This window comes from Bos grunniens, chromosome X, assembly GCF_055505025.1.
Source record: "Bos grunniens cultivar Pamir isolate PY7600 chromosome X, Bosgru_T2T1.0, whole genome shotgun sequence".
In the NCBI taxonomy this organism is placed as follows: domain Eukaryota; kingdom Metazoa; phylum Chordata; class Mammalia; order Artiodactyla; family Bovidae; genus Bos; species Bos grunniens.
The window spans coordinates 65,145,873-65,160,745 of record NC_141194.1 but is presented as its reverse complement, the minus strand read 5'-3'; the positions used below and the strand labels follow the sequence as shown (position 1 = coordinate 65,160,745).

General features: G+C 41.0%; 1 protein-coding gene across 6 annotated transcripts in view; it reads left to right on the top strand.

The window, feature by feature from the left end:
* Nucleotides 1–14,873, top strand: part of PHKA1 (phosphorylase kinase regulatory subunit alpha 1) — a 172,316-nt gene that overhangs the window by 151,203 nt on the left and 6,240 nt on the right. The window lies entirely within an intron of this gene.

Below are 14,873 nucleotides of genomic sequence, written 5' to 3'. Positions count from 1 at the left end.
ATAGAAGTAGCAAGATTAAACATCTTTGTCTTCTTCTGTCTTAGGAGGGAAAACATTCAGCTAGCAACCATTCATTATAATGTCAGCAGTGGGTTTTTTGTAGATGCCCTTTATGAGATCTAGAAAGAACCTGTTTGTTTCCAGTTTGTTGAATGTTTTTATCATGAAGGGGAGGGTTGCTTTTCAATCACTAAGTCATGCCCGACTCCTTGCAACCTCATAGACTATAGAATGCCAGGTTCCTCTGGTCTGCACTATCACCTGGAGTTTGCTCAAATTCATGTGTATTGCGTTGGTGATGCCATCTAATCATCTCATCCTCTGCTGCCACCTTCTTCTTTTGCCTTCAATCTTTCCCAGCATCAGGGTCTTTTTCAATGAGCCAGCTCTTTGCATCAGGTGGCCAAAGTATTGGAGCTTCAGCTTAAGCAACAGTCCTTCCAATGAGTATTCATAATTGATTTTCTTTAGAATTGACTAGTTTGATCTTCTTGCAGGCCAAGGGACTCTCAAGAGTCTTCTCCAGCATCACAATTCAAAAGCATCAATTCCTTGGCCCTCAGCCTTCTTTATGGGTCCAACTCTCACATCCATATATGACTTCAGGAAAAACCATAGCTTTGGATATATGGACCTTTGTGGTCAAAGTGATGTCTCTGCTTTTTAATACACTGTCTAGGTTTGTCATTGCTTTCTTTCCAAGGAACAAACATCTTTTAATTTCATGGCTACAGTCACCATCCACAATGATTTTGGAGCCCAAGAAAATAAAATCTGTCACTGCTTCCACTTTTTCCCCTTCTATTTGACAGGAAGAGATGGGACCAGGTGTCATGATCTTAGTTTTTTTTAATGTTGAGTTTCAAGCCAGCTTTTTCACTCTCCTGTTTCACCCCCATCAAGAGGCTCTTTTAGTTCCTCTTCACTTACTGCCATTAGACTGATATAATCTTCAAATCTGAGGTTGTTGATATTTTTAGCAGCAGTCTTGATTCCAGCTTGTGATTCATCCACACCTTCATTTCACATGATGCACTCTGCACATAAGCTAAATAAATATGGCGACAACATACAGCCTTGTCACACTCCTTTTTCAATTTTGAACCAGTCAGTTGTTCTGTGTCTGGTTCTAGCTATTGCTTCTTAAACTGCCTACAGGTTTATCAGAAGACAGGTAAGGTGATGTGGTACTCCTATCTCTTTAAGAATTTTCCATACTTTGTTGTGATCCACACAGTCACAGGAGTGCTAGAATTTATTAAATGCTTTTCCATATCTATTAGGATGATGTGGGTTTTATGTTTTATTCTACTGATATGATGTTGTTGTTATTGTTCAGTCACTCAGTCATCTCTGATTCTTTTAGACCCCATGTACTGCAGCATGCCAGGCTTCCCTGTCCTTCACCATCTCCCAGAGCTTGCTCAAACTAATATCCTTTGAGTTGGTGATGCCATCCAACCATCTCATCCTCTGTTGTCCCCTTCTCCTCCTGCCTTCAATCTTCCCAGCTTCAGGGTCTTTTCTAATGAGTCAGCCTTCCTATGATGTGGCCAAAGAATTGGAGATTCAGCTTCAGCATCAGTCCTTCCAATGAATATTCAGGGTTGATTTCATTTAGGATTGACTGGTTTGATCTCCTTGCAAAGCAAGGGACTCTCAAGAGTCTTCTTCAACATCACAGTTCAAAAGCATCAGATCTTCAGCACTCAACTTTCTCTATGGTCCAGCTCTCACATGCATACATGACTACTGGAAAAACCATAGTTTAGACTGTATGTACCTTTGTCAGCAAAGTAGTGTCTCTACATTTTAATACGCTGTCTAGGTTTGTCATAGCTTTTCATCCAAGGAGCAAGTATCTTTAATTTCATGGCTGCAGTCACCATCTGCAGTGAGTTTGGAGCCTAAGAAAATAAAGTCAGTCACTCTTTCCATTCTTTCCCCATCTACTTGTCATAAAGTGATGAGACCATGATCTTGTCTCATGAGACAAGACCATGACCATCTACTTGTCATGAGACCATGATCATGATGCCATGATCTTGTCATCTGCAAATAGTGAGAATTTTTATTCTTCTTTTCCAATCTGGATTCCTTTTTTTTTTCTTTTTCTTCTGTGATTGCTGTGGCTAGGACTTCCAAAACTATGTTGAATAGTAATGGTGAGAGTGGGCACCCTTGTCTTGTTCCTGATTTTAGAGGAAATGCTTTCAATTTTTCACCATTGAGGATAATGTTTCCTGTGGGTTTATCATATATGGCTTTTATTATATTGAGGTATGTTCCTTCTATGCCTGCTTTCTGGAAAGTTTTTATCATAAATGGGTGTTCAGTTTTGTCAAAGGCTTTCTCTGCGTCTATTGAGATAATCATATGGTTTTTACCTTTCAATTTGTTAATGTAGTTTATCACATTGACTGATTTGCAAATACTGAAGAATCCTTACATCCCTGGGATAAAACCCACTTGGTCAGGATGTATGTTCTTTTTAATATGTTGTTGGATTCTGTTTGCTAGAATTTTATTGAGGACTTTTGCATCTATGTTCATCAGTGATATTGGCCTGTGGTTTTCTTTTTTGGTGGCATCTTTGTCTGGTTTTGGTATTAGGGTGGTGGTGGCCTCATAGGATGAGTTTGGGAGTTTACATTTCTCTGCAATTTTCTGGAAGAATTTGAGTAGGATAGGTGTTAGCTCTTCTCTAAATTTTTGGTAGAATTCACCTGTGAAGCCAGCTTGTCCTGGGCTTTTGTTTCTTGGAAGATTTTTGATTACAGTTTCAATTTCCATGCTTGTGATGATTCTGTTAAGATTTTCTATTTCTTCCAGGTTCAGTTTTGGAAGGTATACTTTTCTAAGAATTTCTCCGTTTCTTCCAAGTTGTCCATTTCATTGCATATAGTTGCTCATAGTAGTCTCTTATGATATTTTGTACTTCACTGTTGTCTGTGTAATTTTTCCATTTTCATCCCTAATTTTGTTCATTTGATTCTTCTCCCTTTTTTTCTTGATGAGTCAGGCTAATGGTTTGTCTATTTTATCTTCTCAAAGAACCAGCTTTTAGTTTTGTTGATCTTTGCTGTAGTCCCCTTCATTTCTTTTTCATTCATTTCTGCTCTGATTTCTATGATTTTTTCCTTCTACTAACTTTGGGGTTTTTCTGTTCTTTTTCTATTTGCTTTAGGTGTAAACTTAGGTTGTTTATTTGATGTTTCTCTTGTTTCTTGAGGTAGGCTTGTATTGCTATGAACCTCCCTCTTAGCACTGCTTTTAATGAATCCCATAGGTTTGGGGTTGTTGTGTTTTCATTTTCATTTGTTTTATGCATATTTTTATTTCCTTTTTGATTTCTTCCATGATCTGTTAGTTATTCAGAAGCATGTTGTTTATCCCCCATATTTGTGTGTGTGTATAGTTTTTTCCTGTAGTTGATATCTAATCTTACCACATTGTGATCAGAAAAGATGCTTGAAATAATTTCAGTTTTTTTAAATTTGTCAAGGCTATATCTGTGGCCCAGGATGTGATCTATCCTGGAGAATGTTCTGTTTGCACTTGAGAAAAAGGTGAAATCCATTTTTGGGGGGAGGGGGTGAAATCCTATACATATATATCAATTAGGTCTACAAAAAAGATCTTCACGACCCAGATAATCACGATGGTGTGATCACAGACCTAGAGCCAGACATCCTGGAATGTGAAGTCAAGTGGGCCTTAGAAAGCATCACTACAAACAAAGCTAGTGGAGGTGATGGAATTCCAGTTGAGCTATTCCAAATCCTGAAAGATGATGCTGTGAAAGTGCTGCACTCAATATGCCAGCAAATTTGGAAAACTCAGCAGTGGCCACAGGACTGGAAAAGGTCAGTTTTCATTCCAATCCCAAAGAAAGGAAATGCCAAAGAATGCTCAAACTACCGCACAATTGCACTCATCTCACACACTAGTAAAGTAATGCTCAAAATTCTCCAAGCCAGGCTTCAGCAATATGTGAACCATGAACTTCCTGATGTTCAAGCTGGTTTTAGAAAAGGCAGAGGAACCAGAGATCAAATTGTCAACATCCACTGGATCATAGAAAAAGCAAGAGAGTTCCAGAAAAACATCTATTTCTGCTTTGTTGACTATGCCAAAGCCTTTGACTGTGTGGATCACAATAAACTGTGGAAAATTCTGAAAGAGATGGGAATACCAGACCACCTGATCTGCCTCTTGAGAAATTTGTATGCAGGTCAGGAAGCAACAGTTAGAACTGGACATGGAACAACAGACTGGTTCCAAATAGGAAAAGGAGTTCGTCAAGGTGGTATATTGTCACCCTGTTTATTTAACTTATATGAAGAGTACATCATGAGAAACGCTGGACTGGAAGAAACACAAGCTGGAATCAAGATTGCCGGGAGAAATATCAATAACATCAGATATGCAGATGACACCACCCTTATGGCAGAAAGTGAAGAGGAACTCAAAAGCCTCTTGATGAAAGTGAAAGTGGAGAGTGAAAAAGTTGGCTTAAAGCTCAACATTCAGAAAACGAAGATCATGGCATCCGGTCCCATCACTTCATGGGAAATAGATGGGGAAACAGTGGAAACAGTGTCAGACTTTATTTTTCTGGGCTCCAAAATCACTACAGATGGTGACTGCAGCCATGAAATTAAAAGACACTTACTCCTTGGAAGGAAAGTTATGACCAACCAGGACAGCATATTCAAAAGCAGAGACGTTACTTTACCAACAAAGGTTCGTCTAGTCAAGGCTATGGTTTTTCCTGTGGTCATGTATGGATGTGAGAGTTAGACTGTGAAGAAGGCTGAGCACCGAAGAATTGATGCTTTTGAACTGTGGTGTTGGAGAAGACTCTTGAGAGTCCCTTGGACTGCAAGGAGATCCAACCAGTCCATTCTGAAGGAGATCAGCCCTGGGATTTCTTTGGAAGGAATGATGCTAAAGCTGGAATTCCAGTACTTTGGCCACCTCATGCGAAGTTGACTCATTGGAAAAGACTGATGCTGGGAGGGATTGGGGGCAAGAGGAGAAGGGGATGACAGAGGATGAGATGGCTGGATGGCATCACTGACTCGATGGACCTGGGTCTCAGTGAACTCCGGGAGTTGGTGATGGACAGGGAGGCCTGGCGTGCTGCGATTCATGGGGTTGCAAAGAGTCAGACATGACTGAGCGACTGATCTGATCTGATCTGAACTGGTCTATTGTATCATTTAAAGCTTATGTTTCCTTGCTAGTTTTCTGTTTGGTTGATCTATCCATAGGAGTGAATGGGATATAAAAATTCCCCACTATTATTGTGTTACTGTTAATTTCCCCTATCATATTTATTAGCATTTGCCTTGGGTACTCTTATGTTGGGTTCATATATATTTATAATTGTTATATTTTCTTCTTGAATGGATCCTTTGATCATTATGTAGTGTCCTTCTTTGTCTCTTATCATGGTCTTTATTTCAAAGTCTATTTTATCTGATATGAGTATTGCTAGTCCTGCTTTCCTTTGGTCTCCATTTGCATGAAATATCTTTTTCCAGCCCCTCACTTTCAGTGTATGTGTCCCTAGGTTTGAGGTGGGGCTCTTGCTGACAGCATATATAGGGGTCTTAATTTTTTATCCATTTGGCCAGTCTTTGTCTTCTGGTTGGAGCATTTAACCTATTTGCATTTAAGGTAATTATTGATAAATATGATCTCATTCCCATTTACTTTGTTGTTTGGGTTCATTTTTGTAAACCTTTTCTGTGTTTCTTGTCTAGAGACGATCCTTTAGTATTTGTTGAAGAGCTGGTTTGGTGGTGCTGAATTCTCTCAGCTTTTGCTTGTCTGTAAAGCTTTTGATTTCTCCTTAGTATCTGAATGAGATCCTTGCTGGGTAGAGCAATTTTGGGTGTAGGTTTTTCTTTTTCATTACTTTAAGTATGTTCCGCCATTCCCTTCTGGTCTGAAGAGTTTCTATTGAAAGATCAGCTGTTATCCTTATGGGGATCCCCCTGTGTGTTATTTGTTGCTTTTCCCTTACTGCTTTTAATATTTGGTCTTTTTGTTTAATTTTTGTTATTTTGATTAATATGTGTCTTGAGATATTTTACCTTGGGTTGATCCTGTTTGGATTCTCTAGGTTTCTTGGACTTGGGTGGCTATTTCCTTCCCCATATTAGGGAAGTTTTTAACTATTATCTCTTCAAGTATTCTCTCAGGCCCTTTCTTTTTGTCTTCTTTTTCTGGGACACCTATGATTTGAACATTGGGACCTTTAACATTGTCCCAGAAGTCTCTGGGGTTGTCCTCATTTCTCTTAATTATTTTTTTGTTTTTCCTCTCTGCTTCATTTATTTCCATCATTCTATCTTCCACCTCACTTATCCTCTCTTCTGCCTCAGTTATTCTACTGTTGGTTCCCTCCAGAGTGTTTCTAATTGCAGTTGTTGCACTGTTCTTTATTGATTGACTCTTCTTTATTTCTTCTAGGTCCTTGTTAAACATTTCTTGCATCTTCTCAGTCCTTGTCTAGTCTGTTTATCTGTAATTACATTTTGTTTTCAGGATTTTGGATCATCTTTACTATTATTATTCTGAATTCTTTTTCCAGGTAGACTCCCTATCTCCTCCTCTTTTGTTTGGATTGGTGGGGTTTTATCATATTTGTTCACCTGCTGAGTATTTCTCTGCCTTTTCATTTTGTTTACTTTGCTGTGTTTGGAGTGCCCTTTCTGCAAGCTGGAAGACTGTGGTTCCTCTTAACTGTGGAATCTGCTCCCTGTGGTGGGTTGGAGGAGGGGTGGACCATTGACTTGTCAAGATTTCCTGGTTGAGGGAACTTCTGTCTGTGTTCTGGTGGGTGGAGCTGGATCTCTTCTCTCTGGAATGCAATGAAGTGTCCAGTAGTGAGTTTTGTGATATCTATGGGTTTGGTATGGCTTTGGGCAGCCCGTCTTTTAATGTTCAGGATTCTGTTCCCGTTTTTCTGGAGAATTAATGTGCTGTGTGTTGCACTGGAACTTGTTGGCTCTTGTGTGGAGCTTGGTTTCAGTGTATGTATGGAGACTTTGGGGTGGGCTCTTTTCTTTCAATGTTCCATGGAGTCAGGAGTTCTCTGGTGTTCTAAAGTTCTGGAGTTGAGCCTCCTGCCTCTGGGTTTCAGTCCTCTTCTTGCAGTAGCCTCAAGACTTCTCCATCCATGTCGCACAGAAGATAAAACCCTTTGGCTAATGGTGAAACAACTCTCCAGAGCCATGAATACTGAGAGAGATTCACAGAGTTATATAGGGAAGATAAGAGGGAGAAGGGAGATAGAGATGACCTGGGGGAGAAAAGGGAGAGTCAAAAGGGGACAGAGCAGTCAAGCCAGTAATCAAATCCCTAAGTGTTCTCCACAGCCAGGAACACCCAGACAGATTCACAAAGTTAAAAGGGAGAAAGGAGGTAGAGGTGACCCAGAGGAGAAAAGGGAAAGTCAAAACGGAAGAGAGCAATCAAATCTCTAAGTGAAAATGGATGGTAAAAATTAGATTCTTAAAGGTAGAAAGAACATTGATAACAAATATCAAAAAGCAAAGATTAAAAACCTAGAATAGAAGTTAGACTCTCAAAAATACAATATAAAAAATACAAAAGAAAATCACGAAAATTAAAAAAAATATATATGGAGTTTGTTTTTTTTTAATAGGGTTTTTTTTTAGAAAGGTAATAGTAGGTATAAAAATGAAAGTTAAAGTAGTAATAAAGATCTGCTGCTGCTGCTAAGTCGCTTCAGTCATGTCCGACTCTGTGCGACCCCATAGACATCTGGCAGCCCACCAGGCTCCCCTGTCCCTGGGATTCTCCAGACAAGAACACTGGAGTGGGTTGCCATTTCCTTCTCCAGTGCATGAAAGTGAAAAGTGAAAGTGAAGTCGCTCAGTCGTGTCCGACTCTCTAATACTTTTTAAAAATTACAGTGATAATAGTAAAAATATATCTGGGTATAGCTCTGGAGCTATTGTGGGCAGTGTAGGGCCAGTTCAGCGTCAGATAGACCCTTGTTTTGACTTATACTTGTTCTCATGGTCTGTAGTTGCCCCTCAAATACACCGTCTCAACATTAACTATAGGGTTTTAATCTGTTACACCTGTCACTTCCAGGGTGGTTTCCGCCTTCTTTGTTTATTTTGGCTTCCTCTGTTTGCAAGTCTCTACAGTGTCTAATTTCTGCCCTGACACAAGGTGGTGAAGGTGGCCACTTATTTAGGCTCACTTGTCCACTGTGCTGTGGGGAGAGACAGACACTTCAAACAAATACTGCTGGCATGTGTCTGGGGTGTGTGCAGTGGATGGACCACACTGGGTTTGTCACAGCCCAAGGCGGCATGTACTTCCACACTGCTTAGGCTCCAGGGTGCTCTGCAAGAGCACTATCCCAAGTGAATCTTGCATTTCTTGCACTTCCCACATTTAAGCCACTCAGGTTCTTGGGTGCTCCGCATGGCACGGACACAGATAGGCTGTGCATTTTGTGCCCTTCCCAGGTCCAAGCTGCTCAGGTGACTGACTGGGTGCTTGGTAAGTGCACTGTCCCAGGTGGGTTGTGCATCTTTTGCACCTCCCTGGTCCTGGCCACTCAGTTTCCTGGGTGTGTCAAAGAGTACAATCTCAGGCATGCCGTGTGTCTCCTCTGGGAAGCTGATCTCAGCTTCTCTGTGACACTCCTGGTGGATGTGAACCAACCAGGATCCCAGGAAGACATGGTTAGCAACTGGCAACCTGCTCACAGTTTGGTGAAAGATACAGTCTCTGGGGCCAAGATTATAGCAGCCCCTTGCCTTACAACTCTGGCTGTCCCACTGCCTCTCTGCCTCTGGGGAGGGAGGGCCCTAAATAGCATCCGACTTGCCCTCCTTTGGTATTTGCTAGGGCACAATCCTTTGTTCTCAACAAAGGTCTCTCCTTTGTTGAGCATGCCGGGGGTGACCATGGGAAATAAGAGCCTTTCACAGGAAGGGTCCTTTTTTTTCTATGTTTGTCTCTCTGGTGATCCAACGGTTTGGGTTACTATCTCACATTAGCCCATTCAGATTGTCCTCAGGCATTCAAGCCCAGTCCTTATCCTAAGGACCAATGATACAGCCCATGCCTACCTACCCAGCTCCCACTTGCTGCTGGCGGATACGAGTGTCTGAGCCACTTCTCTGCAAGTAGTTGCAGTTAGGCACATATTCTGTGTGTGTGTGTGTGTGTGTTGGGTTTTTTTTTTTTTTTTTTTTTTTATGTTGATCTCTGAGATTCCAAAGGTCCCCACTGTCACAACGGTAAGAGGGTTTCCTATTGTGTGGAAACTTATCCTCTTTCAACACTCCTTCCCCAGGATGGATCTCTGATCCTAAATCCTTTGTCTCTGTATTTGTTTTTAATATTTTGTCCTACCTCCTTTTGACCATCCCCAAGAAAAAGAAATGCAAAAAGGCAAAATAGTTGTCTGAGGAGGCCTTACAAATAGCTGAGAAAACAAGAGAAGCTAAAGGCAAAGGATAAAAGGAAAGATATACCCATTTGAATGCAGAGTTCCAAAGACTAGCAAGGAGAGATAAGAAAGCCTTCCTAAGTGATCAATGCAAAGAAATAGAGGAAAACAATAGAATGGGAAAGACTAGATCTCTTCTTCAAGAAAATTAGAGATACCAAGGGAACATTTCATGCAAAGATGGGCACAATAAAGGACAGAAATGATATGAACTTAACAGAAGCAGAAGATATTAAGAGGTGGCAATAATACACAGAAGAACTATACAAAAAACGATCTTCATGACTCAGATAACTATGATGCTGTAATCACTCACCTAGAGCCAAACATCCTGAAATGCAAAGTCAGGTGGGCCTTAGGACGCATCACTACAAACAAAGCTAGTAGAGGTGATGGAATTCCATTTGAGCTATTTCAGATCCTAAAAGATGATGCTGTGAAACTGCTGCACTCAATATGCCAGCAGATTTGGAAAACTCAGCAGTGGCCACAGGACTAGAAAAGGTCAGTTTTTATTCCAATCCCAAAGAAAGTCAATGCCAAAGAATGTTCAAACTACTACACAATTGCTCTCATCTCACACACTAGCAAAGTAATGCTCAAAATTCTCCAAGCCAGGATTCAACAGTTCATGAACTGTGAACTTCCAGATGTTCAAGCTGGATTTAGAAAAGGCAGAAGAACCAGAGATCAAATTGCCAACATCCTTTGGATCATAGAAAAAGCAAGATAATTCCAGAAAAACATCTGCTTCTGCTTCATTGACTACACTAAAGCCTTTGTGTGGATCACAACAAACTGTGGGAAATTCTTTAAGAGATGGGAATACCAGACCAGATTACCTGCCTCCTGAGAAATCTGTATGCAGCTCGAGAAGCAACAGTTAGAACTGGACATGGAACAACAGACTGGTTCCAAATAGGAAAAGGAGTATGTTAAGGCTGTATATTATCATACTGCTTATTTAACTCATGTGCAGAGTACACCATGTGAAATGCTGGGCTGGATGAAGCACAAGCTGGAATCAAGATTGCTGGGAGAAATATTAATAACCTCAGATATGCAAATGACACCACCCTTATGGCAAAAAGTGAAGAACTAAAGAGCCTCTGATGAAAGTGAAAGAGGAGAGTGAAAAAGTTGGCTTAAAACTCAACATTCAAAAAACTAAGATCATGGCATCTGGTCCCATCACTTCATGGCAAATAGATGGGGAAACAATGGAAAAAGTGAGAGACTTTATTTTTGGGGGCTCCAAAATCACTGCAGATGGTGACTGCAACCATGAAATTAAAAGACACTTGCTCCTTGGAAGAAAAGCTGTGACCAACTTAGGCAGCATATTAAAAAGCAGAGACATTACTTTGCCAACAGGGATCTGTCTAGTCAAATCTATGATTTTTCCAGTAGTCATGTATGGATGTGAGAGTTGGACTATTAAGACAGCTGAGTGCGGAGGAAGTGATGCTTTTGAACTGGTGTTGGGGAAGACTCTTGAGAGTCCCTTGGATTGCAAGGAGATCAAACCAGTCAATCCTAAAGAAAATCAGTCCTGAATTTTCATTGGAACGACGGGTTCTGAAGCTGAAACTCCAATCCTTTGGCCACCTGATTTGAAGAACTGACTCACTGGAAAAAATCCTGATGCTGGGAAAGATTGAAGGCAGGAGGAGAAGGGGATGACAGAGGATGAGATGAGGATGGCATCACTGACTCCTTGGACATGAGTTTGAGCAAGCTCCAGGAGTTGGTGATGGACAGGGAAGCCTGACATGCTGGAGTCCATGGGTTCACAGTGACTGAGCAACTGAACTTAACTGAGCCTTCTTTTGAAGAGATTAGGCTGCCTTGGTGGGTTCCTGGTGTACTCCCCCAGCATTCAGAAGTTGTTTTGTGGAAGTTGCTCAATGTTCAAATGATCTTTTGATGAATTTGTGGGGGAGAAAGTGGTCTCCCCATCCTATTCCTCTGCTATCTTGGGACCCTTTCTCTCTAATTTTCTTGTAGAGATCTCTAGTTTTCCTCTATTTCTTTGCATTGATCACTTAGGAAGGCTTTCTTGTCTCTCCTTGTTCTTTGCAACTCTGCATTCAGATAGGTATATCTTTCCTTTCCTTTTCTCCTTTCACTTTTCTTGTTTTCTCAGCTATTTGTTAGGCCTCCTCAGACAACCGTTTTGCCCTTTTGCATTTCTTCTTTTGGGAGAAAGTTTTGATCACCGCCTCCTGTACAGTGTTACAAACCTCTGTCCATAATTCTTCAGGCACTTTGTCTATCAGATCTAATCCCTTGAATCTATTTGTATCTTCTACTGTATAATCATAAGGGATTTGGTTTAGGTCATAGCTGAATAGCCTAGTGGTTTTCCCTACTTTCTTCAATTTAAGTCTGAATTTTGCAATATGGCGTTCATGATCTGAGCCACAGTCAGCTCCCAGTCTTGTTTTTGCTGACTGTATAGAGTTTCTCCATCTCAAACTGCAAAGAATATAATCAATCTGATTTTAGTATTGACCATCTGGTGATGTCCATGCGTAGAGTTGTCTCTTGTGTTGTTGTAAGTGGGTGTTTGAAATGACAGTGCATTTTCTTGGGAAAACTCTGTTAGCCATTCCCCGCTTCATTTTTACTCCAAGGCCAAATTTGCCTGTTACTCCAGGTATCTCTTGACTTCATACTTTTGAACTCGTCTCCTATGATGAAAAGAACATCTTTTTTTGGTGTTAGCTCTAGAAGTTATTGTAGGTCTTCATAGAACAGTTCCACTTCAGCCTTTTTGGCATTAGTGGATGGGGCATAGACTTGGTTACTGTGATGTTGAATAGTTTGCCTTGGAAACAGAGATCATTCTGTCATTTTTGAGATTGTACCCAAATACTGTATTTCGGACTCTTTTGTTTACTGTGAGGGCTACTCCATTTCTTCTATGGAATTCTTGCCTACAGTAGTAGATATAATGGTCATCTGAATGAAATTCGCCCATTCCCATCCATTTTAGTTCACTGATTCCTAAAATGTTGATATTCACTCTTGCCATCCCCTGTTTGACCACTTCCAATTTACCTTGATTCATGGACCTAACATTCCAGGTTCCTATGCAATATTGTTCTTTACAGCGTCAGACTTTGTTTTCATCACCAGTCACATCCACAACTGGTTGTTTTTGCTTTAGCTCAGCCTCTTCATTCTTTCTGGAGCTATTTCTCCATTCTTCTCCAGAAGCATATTGGGCACCTACTGACCTGGGGAGTTCATCTTTCAGTGTCATATCTTTTTGCCTTTTCATACTGCTCAAGGGGTTCTCAAGGCAAGAATACTGAAGTGGTTTGCCATTTCTTTCTCCAGGGGACCATGTTTTGTCAGAACTCTCCACCATGACCTGTCCATCTTGGGTGGCCCTACATGGCACGGCTCATAGTTCACTGAGTTAGACAAGGCTGTGATGCAAGTGATCAGTTTGGTTAGCTTTCTGTAATTGTGGTTTCCATTCTGTATGCCCTCTGATAGATAAGGATAAGAGGCTTGTGGAAGCTTCCTGATGGGAAGAATCCGGGTCTTACTCTGATGGGTGGGGCCATGCTCAGTAAATCTTAATCCAATTTTCTGTTGATGGGTGGGGCTGTGTTCCCTCCCTGTAGTTTGGCATACCTATAGTAAGGGTAATGGCAATAATGGTGAACTCCTTCAAAGGGGCTTATGCCAAGACGGTTGTATTCAGTGCCCCTGAGCCCACGGCAGCCACTGTCGACCCATGCCTCCTCTGGAGACTCCTGGATACTCACAGCAAGTCTGGCTCAGTTTCTTGTGGAGTCACTGCTCCTTTCTCCTGGGTCGTGGTGCACACAAGGTTTTGTGTGTGCCCTCCTAGGGCGTTTTCCCCCAGTCCTGTGGAAGTTCTATAATGAAATACCACTGGCCTTCAAAGTCAAATTCCCTGTGGGTTCTCAGTCCCTTTGCTGGATCCCCAGGTTGGGAAATCTGCTGTGGGCCCTAGAATTTTGCAACAGTGCGAGACCTTCTTTGGTATAATTGTTCTCCAGTTTGTGGGTTGTCTGCTTGGTGGCTCTGTGTGGGGTTCACACCCTGTGCCCCCCAGGTCTTCTGCAGCCAGAGCCCCTGTCCCTGCAGCAGGCCACTGATAGTCTGTGCCTCTGCAGGAGACACCTAAACACTCAAAGGCAGGTCTGGCTCAGTCTCTGTGGGGTACCTGGGTCCTGGTGTGCACAAGGTTTGGTTTGAGCCCTCCGAGCATCTCTGGCCAGTATGAGGTTTGAGTCTAAATGCGATTTCACTCCTCCTACTGTTTTGTTGGGGTTTCTCCTTTGCCCTTGAACATGGGGATCTTTTTTTTTTTTTGGTGGGATCCACCATTCTCCTGTTGATGGTTGTTCAGTGGTTAGTTGCAAGTTTGGAGTTCTCACAGGAGATGAGTGCACATCCTTCTACACTGCCATCTTGGCACCATGGCTACCAATGGTATATCCTTATAATCCTTTCTTTAAGGCTGGAAGTGAGTCCTCGCTTTCTATCCTAATTTTAATACATTTCCCTTTTTTGGTATGTCTAGATAAATCTTTTTCAATTTTGTTGATGTTGATTTTCAAAGAAACAAACTTTGGTTTCATTGGCTTTTCCTCAGTTATTTTTGTTTTCTATTTTATTTTTCTTTCTGTTATAATCTTATTTTTTTCTTCTTCTTGCTTTCATTTTAGTTTGCTCTTCATTTCTTCTTTTTTACATTGTCTTAAGGTAGAAGATTTAGTTATTAATTTGAGATATTTCTTCTTTTTTAGTACAAACATTTATAAAATAAAGTTCTCTTTAGTTGCATCCCATAAGTTTTGGTATGTTGTTTTCAATTTCATTCATCTTAAAGTGTTTTCTAATTTTCCTTGCATTTTCTTTCTTACCCCACTGGTTATTTAGGGATATGTTGTCTAATTTCCACATATTTGTAAATTTTCCAAATTTCCTTTTGCTACTGATTTCTAATTTAATTTCATTGTAGTAAGATACCATACTCTGTGTCTTATTTCAATTCTTTTAAATTGAAGCTTGTGTTATAGCCTATGAGAGCAACAAACTAAGCCATAGACCAGTTAAAAGTTGAACAGAAATAACCTTGGAAAGAGAGTGAAGAACCTCCCATGTCATCAGTATTTTTATGGCTCTTCTTATGTATCACTAGATGGTTTCTAAAAGGATTGTATCTGTTTACATTGCTGCTGCTAACCGCTAAGTCACTTCAGTTGTGTCCGACTCTGCGTGACCCCATAGACGGCAGCCCACCAGGCTCCCCAGTCCCTGGGATTCTCCAGGCAAGAGCACTGGAGTGGGTCGCCATTTCCTTCTCCAACAGTGC